The 23,586-nt window shown below is 41.3% G+C and overlaps 1 protein-coding gene and 2 pseudogenes across 7 annotated transcripts in view; 2 read left to right on the plus strand and 1 right to left on the minus strand.

The window, feature by feature from the left end:
• Positions 1-3,144, plus strand: part of LOC110544463 (mitochondrial dynamics protein MID49-like) — a 48,203-nt pseudogene extending 45,059 nt beyond the window's left edge.
• A 4,237-nt stretch (positions 3,145-7,381) lies between these two features.
• LOC110541859 (protein FAM156A/FAM156B-like) overlaps positions 7,382-23,586 on the plus strand; it is a 98,350-nt gene continuing 82,145 nt past the window's right edge. For 4 of the 7 annotated variants that reach the window (XR_009588349.1, XM_060374424.1, XM_060374426.1 and 1 more), the window contains exons 1-3: positions 7,382-7,658; positions 8,465-8,520; positions 10,335-10,514. The gene's annotated coding sequence lies outside the window, so the exon portion shown is untranslated. Of the gene's footprint in view, positions 7,659-8,034; positions 8,251-8,464; positions 8,521-10,334; positions 10,515-23,586 lie in introns of those variants that run through there. The other 3 variants (XM_060374425.1, XM_060374427.1, XM_060374428.1) reach the window with 3 other exon arrangements.
• LOC110543945 (ubiquitin carboxyl-terminal hydrolase 27-like) lies at positions 18,916-22,205 on the minus strand (annotated as a pseudogene).

Here is a 23,586-nt window from a genome sequence, read left to right on the forward strand (position 1 = left end):
GGGGGAGCAGCCTTACCAGGCCACAGTAGAGGACAATACAGCCACTTTTGATGTGAACTGACAGACTAAGATCAGAAAGGAGAGGAGAACCTCCCCTATTAGTGGACTTGGGGAGTGGCATGCAAGCAGAGGGAGGAGGGAGGGTGGGATTGGGATGGGAGGAGGGAGGGGCTTATGGGGGGATGCAGAATGAATAAAGTGTAATTGATGAAAAATTTAAGAAAAAAAAAAAAAAAAAAAAAAAAAGAGTAAGAGAAGCTAGGCATGGTGGAGCATGCCTATAATCTCAGTACTCAGGGAGGCAGAGGCTTGTGGATTTCTTCTTTTTTTTTTTAGTCTTTTTTTCTTTATTAATTACACTTTATTCACTTTGTATCCCCCCTGTGGTTCTCTCCCTCCTCCCGTCCCAATCCCTCCCTTCTTCCACCCTCTGCATGCATGCCCCTCCCCAAGTTCACTGATAGGGGAGGTCTTCTTTTCATTCCTTCTGATCCTAATCAATTAGGTCTCATCAGGAGTAGCTGTGTTGTCTTCTTCTGTGGCCTGGTAATGCTGCTTCCCTCTCAGGGGGAGGAAATTAAAGAGCAGGCCAACCAGTTCATGTCAGAGACAGTCCCTATTCCTATTACAATGGAACCCACTTGGATACTGAACTGCCATGGGCTACATCTGTGCAGGGGTCTTGGGTTATCTCCATGCATAGTCCTTGGTTGGAATATCAGTCTCAGGAAAGACCCCTGTGCTAAGATTTTTTTATTCTGTTACTCTCCTTGTGGAGTTCCTGTCCTCTCCAGATCTTACTGTTTCCTACTTCTTTCCTAAGATTCCCTGCACTCTGCCGAAAGGTTGCCCATAAGTCTCAGCATCTACATTGATAGTCTGCAGGACAGAGCTTTTCAGAGGTCCCCTGTGTCAGGCTCCTGACTAGTTCCGTCTTTTCTCCTTCTTCTGATGTCCATCCTCTTTGCCTTTCTGGATAGGAATTGAGCATTTTAACAAGAGTCCTCCCTCTTGATTAGTTTCTTTAGGTGTACAGATTTTAGTAGGTTTATCCTATATTATATGTCTATATGAGTGAGTATATACCGTGTGCATCTTTCTGCTTCTGGGATAACTCACTCAGGATGATCTTTTCCAGATCCCACCATTTACCTGCAAATTTCATGCTTTCCTTGCCTCATGAATCTGAAAAGCTTCTGTAAAGCAAAGGACACTGTCCTCAGAACAAAACGACAGCCTACAGATTGGGAAAGGATCTTCACCAACCCTATATCTGATAGAGGGCTAATATCCAGTATATATAAAGAACTAAAGAAATTAAAGAGCAAAAAAATCAAGTAATCCAATTAAAAATGGGGTACAGAGCTAAACAGAGAATTCTCTGCAGAGGAATATCAAATGGCAGAGAAACACTTAAAGAAATGCTCAACCTCATTAGCCATCAGGGAAATGCAAATCAAAACGATCTCAAGATTTCACCTTACACCCATCAAAATGGCTAAGACCAAAAACTCAAGTGACAACACATGCTGGAGAGGTTGTAAAGAAAGGGGAACCCTCCTCCACTGCTGGTGGGAATGTAAACTTGTACAACTATTCTGGAAATCAATCTGGCGCTTTCTCAGACAACTAGGAAAAACGCTTCCTCAAGATCCAGCTATACCACTCCTAGGCATGTATCCAAAATATTCTCAAGTACACAATAAGGGCATTTGCTCAACCATGTTTTTAGCAGCCTTATTTGTAACAGCCAGAAGCTGGAAACAGCCCAGATGCCCTTCGGTGGAGGAATGGATGCACAAATTGTGGTATATCTACACAATGGAATATTACTCAGCAATAAAAAACAAGGCTTGTAGATTTCTATGAGTTCGAGGAAAGCCTGTTCTACAAAGTGGAGTCCAGAACAGCCCAGGGGACATAGAAAAACCCTGGCTTGAAACAAACAAACAAACAAAAAAGAATAAGAGAAACTACAGAAAATAACAAAAATCATGGAGGATAAACATACTACTGAATGATGAATGCATCATTGTAGAAATAAAGGAAGAAATAAAAACAAGTTCTTAGAATTTAATGATCATGAAAACAAATCGAATCTATGGAGTGAAATGAAAGTTGTTTTAAGAAAGAAGTTTATAGTTTTAAGTGCCCACATTTCAGCAGATGTACTTGCTAAACCATGCTCATTTTGGCTCTATTCATAATATCCAAAAATTGGAAACAACCTAGATGTCTGTAAGTAAAGGAACTGATTAAGAAAATTGAGGTATATTTACAGAATGTAATATTACTCAGATGTTAAAAAAATGAAATCATTATTCCTAGATGGGTCCTGTGCCTACTAACGCCCATGTAGTTGGAACCAAGTCTACAGAGCCTGGTACCTGCCATGGACACTATGACCAGGGAACCTTAATGCTGAGCTGTGCACAGGACCCAGGGCAAGTTCCATCCCTTTGGGTGCAACCCATGGAACCACTTCATGGTGGGAGGCTACCTTTCCTCCCATGTCTTGCTGGAACTGCTACAGAAGGCCCTAGCAGGGTCCTTCAACTTGGCTGGCCATTGGTGGCCTGCTTGGGTGTCTGATCTGGCCCAGTGTGACTTTGGAGTAGCTGCTGCTGGAAGTGCAACACGAGTGCCTGGAGTTCACTTTAGCTGTGGTCATTGTGGTTCCTAGGACCAGCACTACTGACTGCCTTCTTCTGGCTTGGCCTCTGGAAGGGCTGGCCAGCAATCTCTGGCTGCAGGATCTATATCCAATAGAGGCTGCCTGTTTGTGGGCCCTGGATTACTGGAGGTTGTTGCTTCTGCTGCAAGGTATGTGTCATGACCATTTGGCTCTGGGGTGGTTCTGGGCTTGGCTGGAGCCACCTGACTCACGTGGTTCTGCATCTGGGTGAAGAGAAAGTGGCCTGGAAGAGAAGCCTTAGAGGAACACTTTCTGAATGCCCTGGAATTTCAGGTGGGCAGGTTGGAGTAGGCTAAGCCTGCTCTGTCACTTCAACTGCAGCTTGAACCTCTTGGACAGCTTTCTCAAAGAGGAGATTGATGACAATTGGCTGCAAGCTGTACAATGTTCTCCAGGTTCCTGAGAGCCTATTCTTGGTGAATGAGGACTGTGATTGGCTTGTTTTCTGATTCTGAAGAGCAGAAGTCACCTCCCTCCCAGGACACTGCAGAGTGGGGTTTGCTTTAATATAGCCAGGATGGAGGGGAGGATATATTACCTAAGCCCACAGGTGGGCATGAGCCTGGGTGATGGGAACCAAGATTCCTAAAACCAGAGTCTGGGCTGCTGTTACTTGAATGTGGCTGTCCTGTCCTGGATGCCAGCCACACTGATGCCCCTTAGTTTTCTGGGGATAACTTAGGAATCTGGGCTTGGGCCACTGAACTTACCAAGAACAAGATGCTTTTTTTATTTCCTAGGCTTCACCTAGGCAAAGGTTGTTCCCAAGAAGGAAGCTTAATGTTGTTGGTTGGGTAGCAGCTCCATGTATCCTGGAGGCACCCACAGCTGGTCATTGAGTCACTTCTGTTAGTACCTGTGGGGATGGAGTGACCTGGTGCCCTGGAGAATAGCTTCTCAGCTGTTGAAGGATAATGTTTTGCTGAGGGTCCTGCATTTGTTTTTCTTATTGAGTACTCAAGCCTTGAAGTGGAAGTTTACTCCCTTGCTTCCTGCCTTATACCTCAGGGAAGGATGGTCTTGTTTCCTCCTGCCTGTTTGGTTTTCTCTATAGGCCACGACTTACCTCTGGGGGAACTCCTTCCTCATTGGGGAACTGAGGCCTGTGCTGCCTATGCAAGGCTCCTCCAGGACCTCACTGATGGGTAGAGGATATGCCCCTTCTAGAGACCTGTGTGCAGCCCTAGCCTCTACAGCGTGCCAAAATCTTCATGATAAATATCTGTATCCTCACCTTGTACCCTGGGCATGGTAGTATGTTTGGAGGAGGGAGACTACCTCCTCTGCCAGAGGAGAGCCTTTCTGTTTTAGGTACCACCCCCTTCAACACACACATGCACGTACAGACACACACACACACACACACACACACACACACGCACAGAGAGAGAGAGAGAGCTATGTTTTGAAGAGTGTGATTAAAAAAAGAAATTAAAAAGTGAAATCATGAAGTATGCAGGTAAATGGATGGAGTTAGAAAGAAATAATTCTGAGTGAAGTAACCTATACCCCAAAAGAAAAATATGGTATGTATTTGCTTATATTTGCATGTTAACCATTAAGTCTTTGATAATCATGCTACAATCTATATTATCACAGAGGCTAGGCATAGAATAAGGGACTAGGGGAGAGTGTTGAGTCACCCTAGGAGGAGGAAAGAGAATAGACAGTTATTGATGGGCAGGTAGGCATACTAGATTGGGATGATAAAATGTGGAGAGAGAGAAGATGGGAATGAGGAAGGGGACATGGGGTGAAAAACTAAAACTAAGGGACAATTAAGGGTTCATATGGAAATCTTATATACTAGAAGCTTCCTAATGTGTGTGTGTGTGTATATATATATGCATATATTAATATATATGCATTATATATACATTATGTACATATATACATTATAGATGTATATATACATATATAATGTATATGTGTATATATACATATATACATTATATATGATATATACATACATTATATATGATATATACATTATATATGTATATATACCTATATACACCTATATACATTATATAGGTATATATACCTATATATATACCTATATAATGTATATGTATATATAATGTGTATAGGTATATATATACCTATATAATGTATATATACCTATATAATGTATATATACCTATATAATGTATATAGGTATATATACCTATATAATGTATATAGGTATATATATACCCATATAATGTATATAGGTATATATATACCTATATAATGTATATGTATATATACATTATATGTAATATATGTATATATAATATATATGTATTATATGTAATATATGTATACATACAATACATATGTATATATGTAATATATGCATATATACATTATACATATATACATTATATGTATATATACATTATATAATATATATACAATTATATATGTACATCATATAATGTATATGTATATATTATATGTATATGTATATGTATATGTATATGTATATGTATATGTATATGTATATGTATATGTATATGTATACATATGTAATGTATATGTATATATCACATATGTGTATACATTATGTGATGCATATAAAGTATTTATACATTATATATATTATATATAATATATAAAATAAATATAAATAAATATATAGAAATATAAATATATATAATAAATATATATAATATATAATTATATATGTATATATATTATATATGATTATATATACAGTATATGATATATATACATATATGCATTATATACATATATATGATTATACATATGTATGTATATCATGTATATATACATCATATAATGTGTATATATAATCACATAATCATATATATATGTATATATCATATAATATATAATGTATATATACACATCATATAATGTATATATACATTATATATACACTATATATTATATATATAATATACAATATTTATATATATATATATGAGTGAGCTAAATGGAACCACCAAATAACCAGAAAGACAGAGCACCAACTGGACATCTCTTGTCACCAAATGAACACCTCCAGTTCTGGGAATGGGTTACATTTAATTGAATTTTTGGCCAAAGGGGGACATGATCACTATCAAACAGCACAGGCTATTGCTAAGGCTATTAGTTGCTCTCCACAAACTGATGGTAAGGCCCTATTGCTGAAGACAACACCTACACAACTCATTGAACATGGAGAAATCAAGTTGGTGCCCACAAAGAGCCTTCATTTCTACAGACTATTGATCGTGGGACCTGAACATGGTATTTGCATGCTATCAGGGAAGAAAGGTGTGGGATGCTTTGATGTGAATTGAGTATTCAAGGTGCTTGAGATCTCAGAAGTGCTAACGACTTGGCTTGCTAGGGTCACTTAGTACACTTAGATGCTTGGTTATACTGGGCTCTCGTGAAATAGTGTAGTCCATGAATATATTTACACCACTGGAAGTGCTTAGGGCCTCCCGTTTGCTGCAACATTGCAAAGTGTTTGAAGTGTCTGGAGCATTTGGGTGGGCTTGGAGTCTCTGGTGTGCTCTGGTTCTATATATTACCACAGGTTCTGGAGGGGAGTTGCAAGAGGAACCTCACCAATTGTTGGCACCTTGCTTGAGCCCTCTCAGTTGTTAAAGCATGCCAGGTGCTAGGGCCCTACAGGAGTTCTGGATCTATGATGAATTAAAGCCCTTTATAGGTGTTCAGGCTTACATAAATCTTCATATCCAGTGAAGTACTTGAATCCTGATTCAGGCTGGGGTCCTGACAGGTGACTTCATCCAGGTAGTAGTTTAGGGTTCCCTAAGTGCTTGGTCTTTATAAAGCTGTGAGAATCTCTCCAGATGGTTGAACCCAAAAAAGAAGTGCTCAATCCTTGTGAATAACTCAGTGCCCACATGCTAGGACCACACATTGTGTTGGAGGGGTGTTGGAGGGGTGTTGGAGAGGGAATTATTTATTTTAAATAGAGACTCAGTAGCTCCAGTTTGTTTGCTATCTCCAAGATACCTGAGCCAGTGGAGGCCCTAAAACTCCCAGAAGCCTCTGGGCCACATGAAGCCAACAGAACCTCTATATCGTTGGAATATATAAGGGTGATTTTCCATGATTTTCAATAAGGCCTACTACTTTATTCTCATAGCTTATATCCAATCCCAGGTTGGGGAACGGGAATATAACTCACACACTCAGAGGTGAGTGTGTAGAGGTCACACCAGACTGAAACAGTGGAACAGTGCAGCACGGGGTACAATAAAGCAGCCTCAGCAACTTGTGCCTTTGAGAGACCAAAGAATTAAGAACTAGGTTTTGGGAGTACTGAGTTAAAAAATTTAAAACCTATCAGGCCAGTTGACCTTGCTGCTTCTAGGCAGATCCAGCCAACTGCAGGGAGGAGCTGACCTTGCTGCTCATTAGAGATACCGTTGCCTGGAAACCTGCCTGGATGGCCTTGCTCATGGAGATAGCACAGACTGAGCTAATCGGCCCCTCTTCCCTAGCAGCAGTCTATCAGTCCAGGACAGGACTGAAACCCAAGGCCAGTACAGGACAGGACTGAAGCCCAAGGCCAGCCATTTCCCCTCAGTCCCCCGCCCCCAGGCAAACGAGAACAATGAAAGCTGGAAACATTCATGGTCCTGGCATTTTCCCATAACAAACAGTTTTGAAATGTAGCATTCACTTTTTCTGTATTAACCAATAGAAGCTTTCCCCCAGGCTAGAATCCCATGCTTTGGGCGCACTGGGAGGGACTGGGACCTATAAATCACCCACAATCCGGAGCTTGGGGTTCTCAGCTGGATGCCATTGCGTTAGTGTCTGCAAGAGTCCAGCCCAGGCTGTAAATAAAGATCCTCATATGTTTTGCCCTGGACTTGACTCCTGGTGGTCTTTTGGGGATCTCTCGAATCAGGCACAACATCTTGGGGGCTCATTCGCTGGGGTCCTCAAGAACCCTGGGGCTCCCAGAACCAGAGGATCAGAACCCCAGGTAAGTGTTTTTGTCTTGGCCAAGTTCTATGTCTTTGTTCTGCTATCCTGTGTCTTTGTTCTGTTATTCTGGGTGTGAGATCTTAAGGCATTGGCAATGGTGGCCAAGGAGCCACCAGTAGTATTCTGGCTGATGAGCTGAAAGGTCACAGTCACCTGGGTCTGGGAGATGTCCCAGGTCCTAGTGAGGACAGAGAGCTTCACAAGTGGAACAATAGGTCCCAAGTCTGTTTGCTAGGCCTAGAAGAAAGTGGGCTGCCCCCACAGAGACAGGAAGTGCTACCAATGTACTGGATTGGAGTTCTTGCCTGCTTGACTCGTGGAATCTATTGTTTGGCTTTGTGTTTGTCTGTATGGTTGTCTATGTTGACTGTTCTCATTCATTTGGATGAGACTCAGATTTTATGGGACAGACTTCTAACTCCTTAGACTTAACTCTTGCCCATTTCTGGGAGGCCCCAGTCTGGTAGAGCTCTGCCACTGCTCTGGTCTCTGGTCTGGCACATGTCTTCTCGGAGTCCAGGTTGTTTGGGAATGCAGCCTACCCCACAGAGAGACAGGCAGCTCTTAAAGCAGCAACAGCAGCTTCTGAGGTATGAAATTGGATTCAACAGGTAACAAGATGTTCCTCCCCTGAAATTACTGCTAAAGGAAGTAAAAAAAAAAAAAAAAAAGGTCGTATCTGTTTATTTTGAATGTATAAGTTTACTATGTTTTATATGTCTTGGTTATAGATTATTGGTTATTGGGTATGTTAGAAAAATCTATAACATCTGTACCTAAAGTTAACTTAAACTTGTACCTTAGGGTTGGAGGCATTCTGAACAAGTGGCATGAGCCCACTGAAAAACAAGTCTTCAAAGGTAATACAAATTGGGATAAGATTTTACATAATTTCTGCCCTTTCTTGAAATCCAGGTTTATAAAAAAAAATAGGGTTTGAAACTCTGTTTATATGAGATATTAGAGCTACACCTCCATGTATTTGTATGTGAGTACTTTTCTTGCTAGCATCCAAAGTTTATAACATCAAAATAATACACTAGGTATTGATTTTAGAGACACTGAATTGTTTACACTGATAACATTCGGTTTTGAATTCTAAAAACTATGGTTATGCTCTATGACTTCACTCTGGGTATTTTAATATTGCAAAAATAGGTTTTGGAGAATGTTTAAATGTTTAAGGCTATAAAACATTTTTAAAGTTTATCAGATATTTTAAAATAATGACCTTGGAAAAGAACTTGGCAAAGAACTTAGAAAATTTATCAACCCTTTGGAGGAGGTCAAAAGACCTTGGTATTTATTTTATTAATTTTACCAAATAAAACCAAGCCATACTGTTTTGAACCAATTAAGAAAACTGCAGTTTTTACAATGTATCATGGCAAGATGGTAAAAACCCATGAAATAACATAGTAAAAAAATGATAAAAAGTATTTTTGATAGAAGTTTTTATATTGTCTGAAAAGCAAGAGAGAGAACTGGGATAATAAAAAAAAGAAAAGGAAAAACTAGTTTCTTTAAAATAAAAATGTCTATCTAAACCAGAGGAACAGAGCTAAGATAACCCTAACCTGAAGGTATATAAAATATTACAAAAGGTCAGAGTATGTATAGAAAGCCAGAGAACATATAAACTGTATTTGCTTTGGTTTCTCATACCTGCAAATATGATTTGAAAAATATGATTTCAATATATAAAATATAGTGAAATTTTAGATTAGATTAATTCTGGTTGGTTTTCTTCATTTAAAAGGCTGGTGATTCCTCAATGCAAAATATTAGCTTATGCTCTTTAAAAGGGGAAGAGGACTGCAGCTCCATGTTAGCCCAGGGTTATGCTGACGATCAATTCAAGTCATTGTAACTATTATATGAAATATATGCCTGGCTGCCAGTTCCTAAATAAATGATTTAATGCTGTTTCTTTCTGTCCTATAGATTTGGTATGGCCAGAATAGTCCAAGCACAGTTTTAAAATTGTTATACTGTCTATATAGTTGGTTCTAAAACTTACTTGATTACAATGTTAGAACTTGGTTATTGGAAACTATAAATGCTCCCTATACCATGGGAAAAGGCAACACCAGCAGTGACACCTAATGGCTATGTTTTTAAATTACCTGCCACGGCCTGTAACAACACATGGTTGTCCACCATGTTGGTTCAGAAATAAAGAGGATGGAGCCATGGTTTTACCACCATCTTTGTTGAGGGCTGCCAGCTATGTTCTGGTCTCTGTTTAATGTTAAGTAAAACTTTTGTCCTTTAAACTTTTGCTGTTTGTTCTTAATAATATGATATGGTAGAATCAGCAAGATTTTCCAGCCCCCCTATGAACTGTATAATTAAAGTTTTGCTTTGATTTTAGTTCAGAAATATATTTAAAGTTATGCTAATGATTGCAGTTGGTTACAAGTTTGAGCTTTACATAGTCTTTTGTTTATGTTTTCAAGGTTAAGCCTAGGATGGGTAACAAAATAGATATGGTTCTAAAACACTTATCTAAGGAATATGCCAGAATTAGAGATTATAGCATTCTGTTTTGCAGCATGCAGTTTAGAGCAGATAACTAAAGACAGACAAAGACTAACTCAGATATTCTGGCCCTCAAACTTGTCAGAGATCTGATGAATATGGCATCTAATGTATGTAAGTCTTATTATGACAGAGAATGCCAAAACCCTGGTAACAGCTCCCCATGGTCTCCAAGAAGATTTAGATGACAAATGACTTCATCTCTGGATTATGGTATGCTAACCACTGTTGAAGACTGCCCCAACTGGCCCACTGTTAGGGCCCAGCCTAAGCTGTGGACATCTGGAGAGTCATTGTTTCCTTTTTGCTGAAGGTGAGATAAGTCCAATCTCTCATGTTCTCTTTTTCCACAGAAACAGTCTCCTATCTTCTGTGGATGGCCAGACTGCTTCTGCTTATAAAGCTGTGAGACCACAGGATCCAGGGACAGCTAAGCTGCCTAGGTGGTGGACTGACTAGTAACCTCTGTCATTTTGATTGATACATAGATTCATTTAGATTATAATTTATCCTTCTCAGGTCTCTGGTTACATTGATGGTTAAGCTAAGCTAATGATAGCTTTGCAGTTAAATAGCAGACAGTTCATTGGACTATTTATTAGCTAGTTAGAAATAATAAGTACTAGATCTCTTATTTAGAAAAGCAAAGAGGTTTGCCTTGCTCACAGGCTTCATGTTAATTGCCTTGTCTTATGATGAATAACTGGATAGAAAAATATGAAGTTTAGTTTATGTAAGGTCTGAGGATATAAAAGTTTAAGTTATGAGGATCTAAAAATTGTTTGAGGATCTAGGAAAATGGTTCAAGATTAATTAATAAAAGTTATTAAAAAGCCTTTCTAAGAAAATTGATAAAAGATAGGAGGGTTTAAATAGATATTTTAAAGTTGGTAAATACAAATTATAAAATGTTTATGAGTCTGAGAAAATATTTTAAGGTATATGAATACAAATTATAATAGTGTAAAAATAATAATTAAAAATGGGAGATACTTCAGATTTCTTCGCCCTTCTATGCTATTGTTATGCTTACATTATAAGATTTTCGAAGTTCTGAGTTCCAGCATTTATCAATAGAATTCTAATAAGCTGATAGAGTACTGACTGCTTATTATCTAGTCACAAGCTCAAGATTTTAATTATCCTTTGGTTGTCTTCTGGAGATAGACTTAAAGGAGCTTCTATAAAGCCATAGCTTTTACTAGATCTTAATGGCATGAATCTACTGCTGTCTTGTAGACACCTGTTACCTGCTTTTTCTAAAGTATGGATCTTAATACAATGGTGATACTAATACACTTCCTTTTGTAAACTAAAATTCATATGAGTTTCAGGAAATCAAAGTGTCAGAAGACCTGGATCTGACATACGTCAAATAGACCCCAGTTCAATTTTTCCCTTGGTCTTGGGATTCCTCCCTTTCCCCATTTACTAGACAAAATTTAACTTCTGTCTTTAGTCTGAATTTGTCTTAGCAGATTTTCACCTGGTTGACAGACTCCATTCAGGATTGCAAGCTGAGATCTGGACTTGCCAAAAACTGAAGTAAACCAGTCCAGCCAATGTGCTAGATCCCTGCCTCTTCAACTCGATCACTTATTAGATGGTGCCCTGTTGCCTAGCTTTTGACTAGCCTTTAAGCCTTCCTGTGTCCCCAATATCTCCACCCCAAAGTTAGCTTTAAGAAGTTACAGAAGAAGAGAAATTCATCGGCCTTTATCCTCTCTAACAGGCTGAAATGTTAAGTCAAAAGAGACTCCTTAACATTAGCTATTATCTTGGGGACCTGCTTAGCTGGAGCAGGAACTATTATTGCAGCACTGGCTGTACAAAGCCGGAATTATAACAACTTAAAGGCAGATACTGATAAAAAATATTCAATGCCTTGAGAACTCAATCACCCACTTAGAAAAGAATTGATTTGATTTCCTGGCAGAAATAGTGTTGCAAAACAGAAGGGTCTTGGATCTCTTTTTTTTTTTTTTTTTTTTTTTTTTACAGCATGGTGGGCTATGTGCAGCCCTCAAAGAAGAATGTTGTTTTTACACTGACCACTCAAGAATAGACAGAGAATCCTTGGCTAAGGTTAGAGAAAACTAAATGTGAAAAAGAGTACAAAGCAAACCAAAGTTTTGTATGTTTCAGGAAACACTTCAAGGAACTTGTCTGAGGAGAGGGAGATGAGAGACCAAAGAATTAAGAACTAGGTTTTGGGCTACTGAGCTAAAAAGTTTAAAACATGTCAGGCCAGTTGACCTTGCTGCTTCTAGGCAGATCCAGCCAACTGCAGGGAGGAGCTGACCTTGCTGCTCATTAGAGGTTCTGTTGCCAGGAAACATGCCTGGATGGCCTTGCTCTGGGAGATAGTACAGATTGAGCTAATCGGCCCCTCTTCCCTAGCAGCAGTCTATCAGTCCAGGACAGGACTGAAACCCAAGGAGCACAGGACAGGACTGAAGCCCAAGGCCAGGCATTTCCCCTCATACCATACTCCCCCCCCCCCCGCCAGGCAAACGAGAACAATGAAAGCTGGAACCATTCATGGTCCTGACACTTTCCCATAACAAACAGTTTTGAAATGTAACATTCCCTTTTTCTGTATTAACCAATAGAAGCTTGCCAGGCTGGAATCCCATGCTTCGGGCACTCTGGGAAGGACTGGGACTTATAAATCACCCACAGTCCAAAGCCCGGGGCTCTCAGCTGGATGCCAATACCCTAGCATCTGCTGAAGTCCAATCCAGGTTGTGAATAAAGATCCTCGTGTGTTTTGCACTGGACTAGACTCCTGGTGGTCTTTTGGGGATCTGGCAAATCCAGCACAACTGCTTTAGCAGTGATATTTCTACCAAGGTTCTACCAGCACTCTCCCTCCCTCACTATGCCAGACCAGCTGAGGTTGCCACAGCTGCCATCTCTACAGTAGATACAAACAAGGTCTCTGCATCCATAAAATGTCACCTGCATCCCACATGCAACAGTTTTTCAGCTAGCTGCACTTGCCTTGAGCTCTCCTGAATTCCTTCCTGGCAGCCTACATCCTACCACTCTGCTGGGAAGAAATAGCCTGGCCCCTCTTCTGCACTGCAGATCTGGCTCCCATAGAGGATGTGTGGGCAGTCTTCAGTTACCAGCTTCCCTTGGCAGGCAAAGAAAGTGGGAGGTTGGCAGGCAAAGAAGAGTCTAAGGAAAGGAGCAGGGGAGCCAGATTGAAAAGAGGGAAAAAAAATGGTGACGAATTGCCATTTCATTTCCCGCCCCCTCCCCCCTTAGGTTTTGGAAAGCAGTAGGCCCTTATCACCAAAGGCTGGCTGAGAAGTGTGGGGGAGGGGCCGGCACAGCATAGTCTTGCAAGAGGCCAGCTGACCCCAGCCCTCCTTGGCTGCCTTGGCTCCACAACACATTCATTCTCCCACCTGGCTTTCAGAAGGCATTTATCTGTGTCTAATTAATTCGTGGGTCCATCAGGGACCGGAAGAACAGACGTAATGACCAAAGCAGTGGGTTTTGGGGGGAGGAGATGGGAGTGCAAAGCCAGCTAGCAGTGCGCAAGAGGCGCAGAGTCTGTACAGTGCTAGGCGTTCGCCTGGTCAATTCAGAGGGGCAGTGAGAAGATCTGACTTAGATTTGCGCAGCCTCACGGAGGGCAGAGTACTTCCTGGCAAGCCACAGAGGAAGCAATTAGAATAAGAAGCAGCTGGATGAAAGTGAGCTTTAAGGCTGTTGCCATGGGGACTGAAAGACAGAAAGGCATTTGAAGGGAGACCACTGGCAGGCTTCAGACAATGGGTGGGAGTGGGGAGCAGAGATGGTGTGGTGCAGCTGGAGCCCAGGTTTCTAGGCCAGCGAGCCAGCATACCTGCCTTGCCTTGTTTTCCTTCGGCGCACACTCTGAACTTTGTCCACTCCTTTTTGCTCAGATTCCTCTGCCTGAGATGCCTTCCCTCCATTCTCCACTGTGCAAGTTCCACCTGCTTGCTCCCAGGCATCTTTCTCGCTGAAGTTTATTTTGGCCTGTCCCAAAGAGTAACGTGTCCGTTCTCCCCCAAGGGAGGCCACACTAGTCAGGCTACTGTTCTTGTGTCATGTGAAGCGTGAACCTGCTCAGAGCCTTCACTTCCTTGAGCCTGGCTTTCCCTGCTTTAAAGTGGATGTAACTCAAGTTCTGGCTTCAGAAAGTCCTGTGGGTTTAATGGAAAACATTTACTGCATAGTACGCATAGACTTTGCCTCTAAGTGTGTTTCAAGCAGCAGTTGGTGGGAGTGGCATTTAATAAATGCATGTTGAAGGAGAATGTGCTGGAAAGAGTTTGCATGTGTTCTTTCTTTTCTTCTCTTTTAGGGGGTTTTGCGGACAGGGTTTCTCTGTGTAGCCTGGGTAGGCTGTCCTGGACTCACTCTGTAGACCAGGCTGGCCTCAAACTCACAGCAATACTGCCTGCCTCTGTCTCCCTGAATGCTGGGATTACAGGCGCGCCCCACCATCCTAGGCTTTTTTTAAAAAGTGATTTGGTTTTGGTTTTGGTGTGTGTGTGTCACATGTGCTGTACAGGAGGGGCTGACAGAGGGTGTGGGACCCCCTGGAACTGAGTATAGGCGGTTGCCATCTGCCGGATGTGGGTGCTGGCAACCTGACTTGATTCCTCTGGAAGAGCAGCAAGTGCTCTTTACTGCTGAGCCATTGCTCTTGCCTCTCATATGTGCTCTCATTTCTTAAAAGCCAAGTGGATATTTTGTACTTGTTTGGTTAGAAGGAATGAAATGTGTGCCTGACAGTGTCTCAGTTTATAATCCTACTGGGGAACTGACCCCATGGGGCTCCTAGACTGTCACATCTCTCAGCTTTTTGGACTAGGCTATGGCTTTGTCTAGTCAATGAACTCTGTGGTGGGGCAGGATGTGTTACTGGCCACAGCGTTGCCAGCAGAACTTCATGGAGTGAGGGCCAGACACCTGTGTGTGTTTGTGTGTGTGTGTGTAGAAGGAGATGCCTGCTGGAGAGCAACGGTCTTTGAATGAGTGCTGGGAACATGAGTTTTGGGCCAGTTTGTATCAGGTCCAAGCCCTTGATGAGTTTATTGAATATCCCAGTTCTCAGACTTGTTCTAAACAGAAAAGGCTGGTCTCTCTGACTTTTCTGTCCAGCTTGAAGCCAGTCTTTGTAGAAAGAATGTATATGAAATGTCTTTCAGATATGATTTGTACAGGTAGAAATTCTCATTAAAAGAAAATAGTAAAATGTTCTATTTTGCTTTACAATGAATAAAAAGTGAACTCCAACAGTGAATATGTTTATTTGTGTTGATTTTGTTTTAGGCAGGACTTCACTCTTTTGTCCAGACTAGCCTGTAACTCATTAACCCATGCTGACCTACATGTCATGTCAGTTGTCTTTGACTCATTCTCTCAAGTGCTGGCAGTCTGTTTATGGACCACCATGCCTGGCTCCAAAATTGAATTTAATATCATAGCCTTCCCAAGGCATTTTGCAAAAGGCTGAGTACAGTATTAATGAAATGCATTTTCAGTACAAAACAGAATAAACAAATTGCATTCCAGGTGATTACAATGATTAGCTGTGTTTAAACAGGATTGAAGAGAAAGCAAAGCTAGGACTAGGCAAGAGTAAAGTCAATACATGGGAAGCCTCAATTTAACAGTCATTTCCTGTAGACACATTGAATACCTGCTTCATGGAGCACTGTATCTCAGCTGTAAAGGCGTGAATTTTTATGTCTGTTCTAGAGCAGTTTCCTCTGAGTTATAACATTGCGTGCTGTAATGAGGCTTACTAAGACTTAGGAAGTGTGGTACTTGACTTCAGTTGTCAATTTGGCTTGATTTGGAATCACCTGAGAAGGGAGTCTCAGTGAGGCATAGACTAGATAAGGTTGTCCTGTGGGCCTGTCTGTGAGGGAGTTTTAAAATGTGTTTGAAATGGGAAAACCCACCCTGAATGCAGGCAGCACCATTTCATGGGCTGTGCACTGAACTCAGTTTAAAGGAGAAAAGGAGCTGAGTATAAGCAATCATTGTTTTCTGCTTCTTGATTGTAAATGCGATATGATCAGCTGTTTGGAGCTCCTCCTGGTAACTTCTCTGTGATGGCAGACTGTGGCCTGGAACTTTGAGCCAGAATAAATCCCTTCTCTTTCTAAGGTACTCTTGTTATGATATTTTATTATAACAACAGAAAAGCAACTATTATTAGGAACAACTCATAAGTCTCAGAATATTTCTGAAACATAAAGGATTCATAAGGCCCTCTTCCCAAGGCTATAATAATCAGTTACAATTGTGTGTTAGAGGAGAGTCTCTAACCAGTAGAACTGTCTACAGGTTATATAGGTAGCTACAGCCATGCAGCTTTCTGGAGTCACCATTGCTGGGCTTTTTGGTGATGCAGCTGTCTATGAGTTATCCATCTTCCTCTAGGTAACCCCTCATCCATACTTGTGTAGCTAATTCAAGTAAAATCATGGGTTCACTAAGCTTAACTTGGGTAGTACTTCTTTATTGGTCTCTCTTTGATATCCTATCTGAGTTGACTAGACATATGTTCATACCTCCTTAGGAAAAGTCATACAGCATATTATTTTTACACATTTAGAGGTACCTTTGACTCCATTGCTTTCTAGCCCCTATTGGGTGAATAGATAAAGGTTGATCATCTAAGGGCTGTTCAGTGACTCCTACTTGCCCTATATCATCAGTTCTCAGCCTGGGGATTACAAACCCTTTGGGTGCATCACATGACCTTTTCACAGGGATCACATATCAGATATCCTGTATGTCAGATATTTATATTACAATTCACAACCATAGCAGAATTACAGTTATGAAGTAGCAAGGAGAATAATCTTATGGTTGGGGGTGACCACAACATAAGGGACTATATTAAAGGGTCATTGCAGCATTAGAAAAGTTGAATATATGTATATATATATATAAATATGTCCTATATCATTCATAGATAGGTAGATAGATAGATAGATAGATAGATAGATAGATAGATATCCTGTATCATCCTAAACCAACACAAATTCCCATGAAACTTATTGGTGGCTGGGGTTGAGGTGAAAAAAATGGTTCTGAAGCAGATCAGAAGTTATAGGCTTCAGTTTTAATAGTAACTGAGTGAACAACAACCTTTCAGTGTACAGCTCCATATGTTTTCAACATCTCAGGAAAGACTCACTGGAGCATGTGGAAATAATATATCTTCATTTAAGATGTGGTACAGAAGATAGAAGTTACAATGAGACCTACTCTTTAGTTCCCATGCTTTCTCTCCCTCCCTTCACTTTCACACTCTTCAGATCTATAATGAAACTTGAAAGATTTTAAATCACCATATTGAAGATGTGAAGCAAAGAGAGAGACTAAAGTCTTGACCTGAGATCAGGCAAAGTAGCTATGGTCATCCAGACAACTCCCACGAAGTCATTATGGTCAGCAAATGATTACTAAATAGCACATACTGGCTGCAATCCAATCTGCAGACAGTGCTGTACTCTAGGTTGCCTTTCCTTAAGGCAGGACTTAGTTATGTTTGTTGAGTTAGGTCAGATTGTACATGGGCATGGAAGCCTTCAAAGAGTCCAAGAATGTATGTACAGTAGTTACTCCACATTAGAGCATATTCTTTTGAGCCCACTGCCTCTTTGACAGTTAGACATTCCATGAGCCTAGAGCACTGCAAACTTGCCTTCATTATTTCTAGCTGCATCTCCATGTAGATGAAATATCATTGGAGTTCAATACGATCAAGTCATTTTCTTCCCAATGGCCATTTCCTAAACAAAAATTTCTTTAAGAGCAGAGCCCACCAAAGACCCCTGCCAAGTGAGTGAGGCTATAACCCAATTTGCAACAGTAAAGCTATCTATCATCTATCTAGGGAATTCTTGCAACCAGCTCTTCATTCGGAATAATCTTTATTCGCCTTGTTGGCTAAGACTTCCTTGGTTTACCCGAACAAATGATCCTGTCCCCATCTCCTGCCACTTATTTGGGCACTTCTCACAGTTTGAGTCCACTGATAACTTCTCTTAATTGTTCTGGAATATAGGTATGGGCTTATTTATTTTACAATTTCCAACAGTTTGTGTCTTGTAAAGAAGTGGAATTTCTTTTGCAATTTATTTGATTGCTTTCAGAATAGAATATTCTTACTGTCAGTTCATCTGAAATGCAAGGTCAAGAATAGAGATTAGTATTATAAACCCTCACATATTTGATGTGAAACTGTAGAAAAATGAAACATTAAAGCCTGTTTACATTGCTTTTCATGCTGAATTCAGTATATAAGAGGAATGGTAGAAAATAAATTTGTTGTTTCTTTGTACATTTCTCCTCCATTAAAATAAGGTAGGTAGCATTGATTTCTTTTAGATTTGATTCCATTTTTTCCTATAAAATAAAAGGGTAACTGTCGCATAGCATTTGAGGCACTAATAGGAATGAAGTAATCCCTACCTTCACCTAGTAAACAGCATGTAGACACTGATCACTGGTTATTTCTTAGTCTGACTTTCCCTCGTTTGTGATAAATAGGTTGTGTATATCCTGGTACTTGCTGTTGTATAAATGCTATCACCTATCATTTTAGGTAGTTAGGTAGCTTCAGAAAGCTGTGTATTTCTTTCACATTTAGTTTTTTACATGTATTTACTTTGTGTTTGTATGTATGTGTGTTGTGTTGTGTAAAGTTACTAATATTCCAGGACCTGTTTGTGATAGAACAGTAAATGTCCTTCCCTATCCAGCACATCTTTAATACTGGCCTTTGTGATGATAACATCATCACACTTGAAACACTGATCCCTGTGGTGCCGAATGACCCTGGTGTAGAGGCCACTCTCCAAAGTTCCTTGGTGATTAATCACAGCAAACAAAGAATACTTACTCTCGTTACTCCTACTATTGGTTGGCAGCTGCAACTGTCCATTCATTCGGGTCTCCTTACTTGATGCCATAAGTGGTGTCATATTCAGCTCCAGGGGAAAGGAAATGTATGTAGTGATCTTTTGCCTCAGTTTGGCTGAGTGTTCAAAACATTTGAAATGAAAGCAGGCAACAACTGGCAACTTCTTCATGGTGAGCTGTTTGGTAGATTCTTGGTAGCTTTGACAACCACCACATTTAATTTTGGCACTACTTCCTAAGTGCTCTGGCCTTGTAAACCTTTGCAAGCAGTCCGTGAGGGTAGTAATGCCTGGTATGTGGCTTTCCCCATTCACACTGCTCTCTCTCCCTGGACTCATGGGCCAGAAGGATGTGCAAGATCCAGGCAAGTCCAGACTAATGTCCCAGCATGGGTCTATAGTGGTAGAGACACCATGGCAAGTTTGACAGGTGACATCGGACTGCAGGCCACCTGTGAAGATTTGGTCTATGATGCAGTTATAGTGGTTGGGATTGCTGGCCACCTTGCCAACATCATCGCCTTTGCAGTGCCTGTGCAGGACATCTAGTGCAGCGATGAGGAACTCGTGAGCATCCTGTTGCCTGTACCCTGCTAAATGTCAGGTGTGTAGCCACGCCAGGTGCAGTAACTCTTAGGGAACATGAGGAGATGGGTTTGTAGAGTACAATTCTCAAAAGACTAGACAGCTCTGAATCTGATATTTCACATGGGTGCCTATTAGACAGGACATCTCTCAGTTTTGACATCTGAGGGAAGTCTGTGCTATCAAGGTGCATTGGTCCTCATAAAACTATACTGAAGTTTGAGATAATTTTCTCCTCTTTGGCTAATGTCCTGTTTAGTTTGTACCAAAAAGAATCCTTCCTCCCATGGTGAATATGTGCATTCTGGTAAGATATGTCTGCTTGTAGTTTGCTTAGTGTTCTTAGGACTGCAACATCCAATGCACAGTAACTCCTTCCAAACCCTCTATGAAGATCCTTAATTAACTCCAGCAAAGCTTTTAGAGGTATAATGCTGTGTCTCTAGGACGACCCATCTCCTTTTTTTTTTTTTTTCAAATGCCTGCTTGAGAAAGCTCATGATGGCGACAATTGCTGTTTCTTCTAGGCAGCACCCTGCCATAGGGCCCCTACTTCCATTTCTTAGAACATTTCCTAAAACTGAATTACAGTTGTGAATATGTGCTTTGATAGTCTCAAAAATGTCTCTTTCCTTTTGCATCTTCCTTTGGTATCTAATTCAGTTCCTGCCATGCTGATCCCCAACCATAAAATTATTTCTTTTGCTACGTTATTTTTAAAATCTAGTCACCTTTATTTTATGTGTATTGGTATTTTGCCTACGATCATGTCTATATGAGAGTGTCAGATCTTGGATTACAGACAGTTATGAGCTGCCATGTGGGTGCTAGGATCTGAACCTGGGTCCTCTGTAAGAGCAGTCAGCAATCTTAACTGCTGAACCATCACTCCAGCTCCCATTGCTACTTTATAACTGTTATGTTGCTACTATTATGAATCATAATGTAAATATTTGATATGAAACCTCCGTGAAAGGCTCATTCGACCCCCAAAGGGGTTGTGACCCATAGGTTGAAAACCTCCTTCTCTAAAGATATTATTGTAACTTCATTTATTCTTTTTCCATTTCTTCCCTTTTCATTCATCTTTTTGACTTCTATTCCAGCTCAAAACAAAAACAAAAACAAACAAAAAAACCAAACAAACTTCAATTCTTCACACCTCCCCCTTCACCAGCTCCATAATGTCTCTACTGCTTTGTTTATTTTAAGGTCTAGGTAACTCAGGCTCCCATTATTCTTCTGCTACCCTTCTTTCTTGACAACTTGGTAAGTCTTGTCACAAGGGGCACATACAGGTTAGGTAGGGTGGGGAGGTAGAGAAATAGAAATTCTTTTTCCCTCAATTTGTAGGGAACCAATTAGAGTCTATTCTCAGGGGCCAAAGTGCAGAAAGATATTATTCTTAAGAGTAGGGGAAAGGAAGCATAAATAATGTAATCAGGCTTGATTACAGATCCGAGATCAGATCAAATGCTTAACCTCTCTGCGCCTTAACAGTGTCTTTTGTTAATTGAAAATTAAAAGTCCTGTCTGTGATGAACTCTGAATCCCAGTAGAGACCATTCCTAGTGTAACAAATTGGAAAATACTCCTTAAAAAAAAAAGAAAGAAAGAAAAACTTTATAGAGGTGTAAAAGCTATATCTATTCAGTAGGAACAAAACTGCAAGCCTTGAACTTTGACCTTTTGCTATGGTAGAGCTTGGAGTGATATATTTGAGATGCTGAACACATGTGAGCTGTAGCTTGCAGCCAGTTACCCAGTCACAAGCAAGCAATACTTCACAATGTACTTGGCTTAAGCTACGCTGTAGGTTAGATGTGCTAAGGTGTCTCATAAACCTGGGTACATTAATAAGCATCAGTATACATAAGAAGCCCTTATAGAAAGCATTACCTGATACTTCTTATTCTCAGTACCTACCTTAGAATCAGATGAGATAATGCCTGGTAAATAGACTGCAAGAAAAGTGATCAACTGTCTACTACAGGGTCCTTTCAAAGTGAGTGCTCAGTTCACCCAACAATCGTCCTTGGCAGCTCATGTGTAGAAACATGCATCAAGAAATACAAGTGGGGGGGGGGGGAGAGCCAAGATGGCGGTGCCAGGAGAGCACTGTGTCTGAGAAACAGGACAGCACTCTCCATGCAGCGACCAGGAGACTGAACTCTGGACCCTAAAACTGCAGCGATTGTGTTTCCCAGGTGAGGGGAGGCTCCCACGGCGTGGGAATCAGTCAGGTCCACTCTCGGCTACCCAGCCAGAACCCGGAAGAAATCCCCGGTAATGCGGGCTTTAGGTCTCCGGGCTGGAGCCGCAAGCCTGCGTGTCCCGATCACTTTCCCAGGCTGATCAGTGGGCACAAGGGTGCCTGAGACTGGGAGTCCCAGTCGCAAGAAAATCCCACGGGGAAGCAAAGTTGTGAGTCTGATCATGGATCACCCAGTCTTTCCCTGGAAGGTCTCGAGGACCGCGGTACCCGCCACCATCACAACTGAGCTCCCGCCATGCCACGCCCAGCTCACTGGTACAGACCAGCTGCGTGCCCCAGTGCAACAGGGACTGGGAACCCCTGCCCGGAGAGGGCCCCACAGGGAAGGAAGAAACCATGCTGCTGGGGTCACCTAGGCTGTGCCTGGGGAAAGTCTAGCAGACTGCAGATCACAAACAGGCAGGTATGCCCAGCCATCACAGATCCGGGCCCAAGCAGGGAGCACAGAGATATTGGGAACCCAGCCGCCGCAGACTAGCAGGTGGGTGCTTGCTCTGCCAGCCCAGAGGCCTGCTTTGTACCAACTACTCCTTACAGACAGAACTGTGTGCCCCAAGACACCAGAGTCTTAGAGTCACTGTCTGGAGAAACCCTCACAAGGAACAAGGAATGAAGCAAAGGGGACAGACTTAGACAACTCAGTATATCCCCAGAAAAGGTCCCATAGACTGGCCTAGCCCAGGGAACTGCTGTGCCCCAGATAGCCTGCTGTTACCAGTAGAGTAGTACTCACCCGCCACAGATTACCTCTTGGATTCTGGGGCACAGAACCCCAACCTCAGACCTACAAAAGACCGGGAACCCTGAGATCAACCCCCAGATACTGCTCCAAGGGGCAACCAGTTATCCCTAACAAAACCGACCAAACCACGGGACACACAGGTTACAGCAGCTGATCACTAAATTTACAGCAATCCAGAAGGAGGGCAGCTGTTTCCAGAGAGAGGAGAGCCCTCTTAACTAATCAGGACCACAGTTACCGTCCAGGTCTCTATGCAGGAGGTGAGCTGTAGCAACTCCTGAAAAACACTGGCCATCCAGTGACTATACCCAAAAAGCTGAGAAGGCTTCCTTCAGGAAAAAACATCTTCCTGCCAAAGGGATTCTCTCCACTACAAGAGTCCAGGAACAACCAGAAACTAAGTTCAAACAACTAAGATAGCCCAATGGGTAGAGGACAGCGTAAAGGTTCAACTAACAAAAGCCAGACCAATATGGCATCTCCAGAACCCAGTTATCCAGGGGCAAATAGCTGTAGATACCCCAGCATAATTGAAATTCAAGGAGATGACCTAACATCTATGCTCATGAAGAAGATAACAGAGGAAACAAATAAAATACGAAAAGAAATAGAGGAAGCTGCAGCCAAACAGTCTGTGGCCTTTAGAGAGGAAATGCTTAAATCACTGAATGAAATAAAAGAAACAGTGGATTGTTCAAACAAACAGCTGAAGGAATTGATGGAAAAACATGAAAATACAGTCAGACAGGAAGGAAACCAACAAAATAGCTCAAGACCTGAAGATAGAATTGGAAAAATTAAAAAAAAAAAAAAAACACAAATAGAAGAAATGGTAGAGAGAAAGAACTTAGGGAAG

Source organism: Meriones unguiculatus, chromosome X (assembly GCF_030254825.1).
Source record: "Meriones unguiculatus strain TT.TT164.6M chromosome X, Bangor_MerUng_6.1, whole genome shotgun sequence".
Lineage (NCBI taxonomy): Eukaryota > Metazoa > Chordata > Mammalia > Rodentia > Muridae > Meriones > Meriones unguiculatus.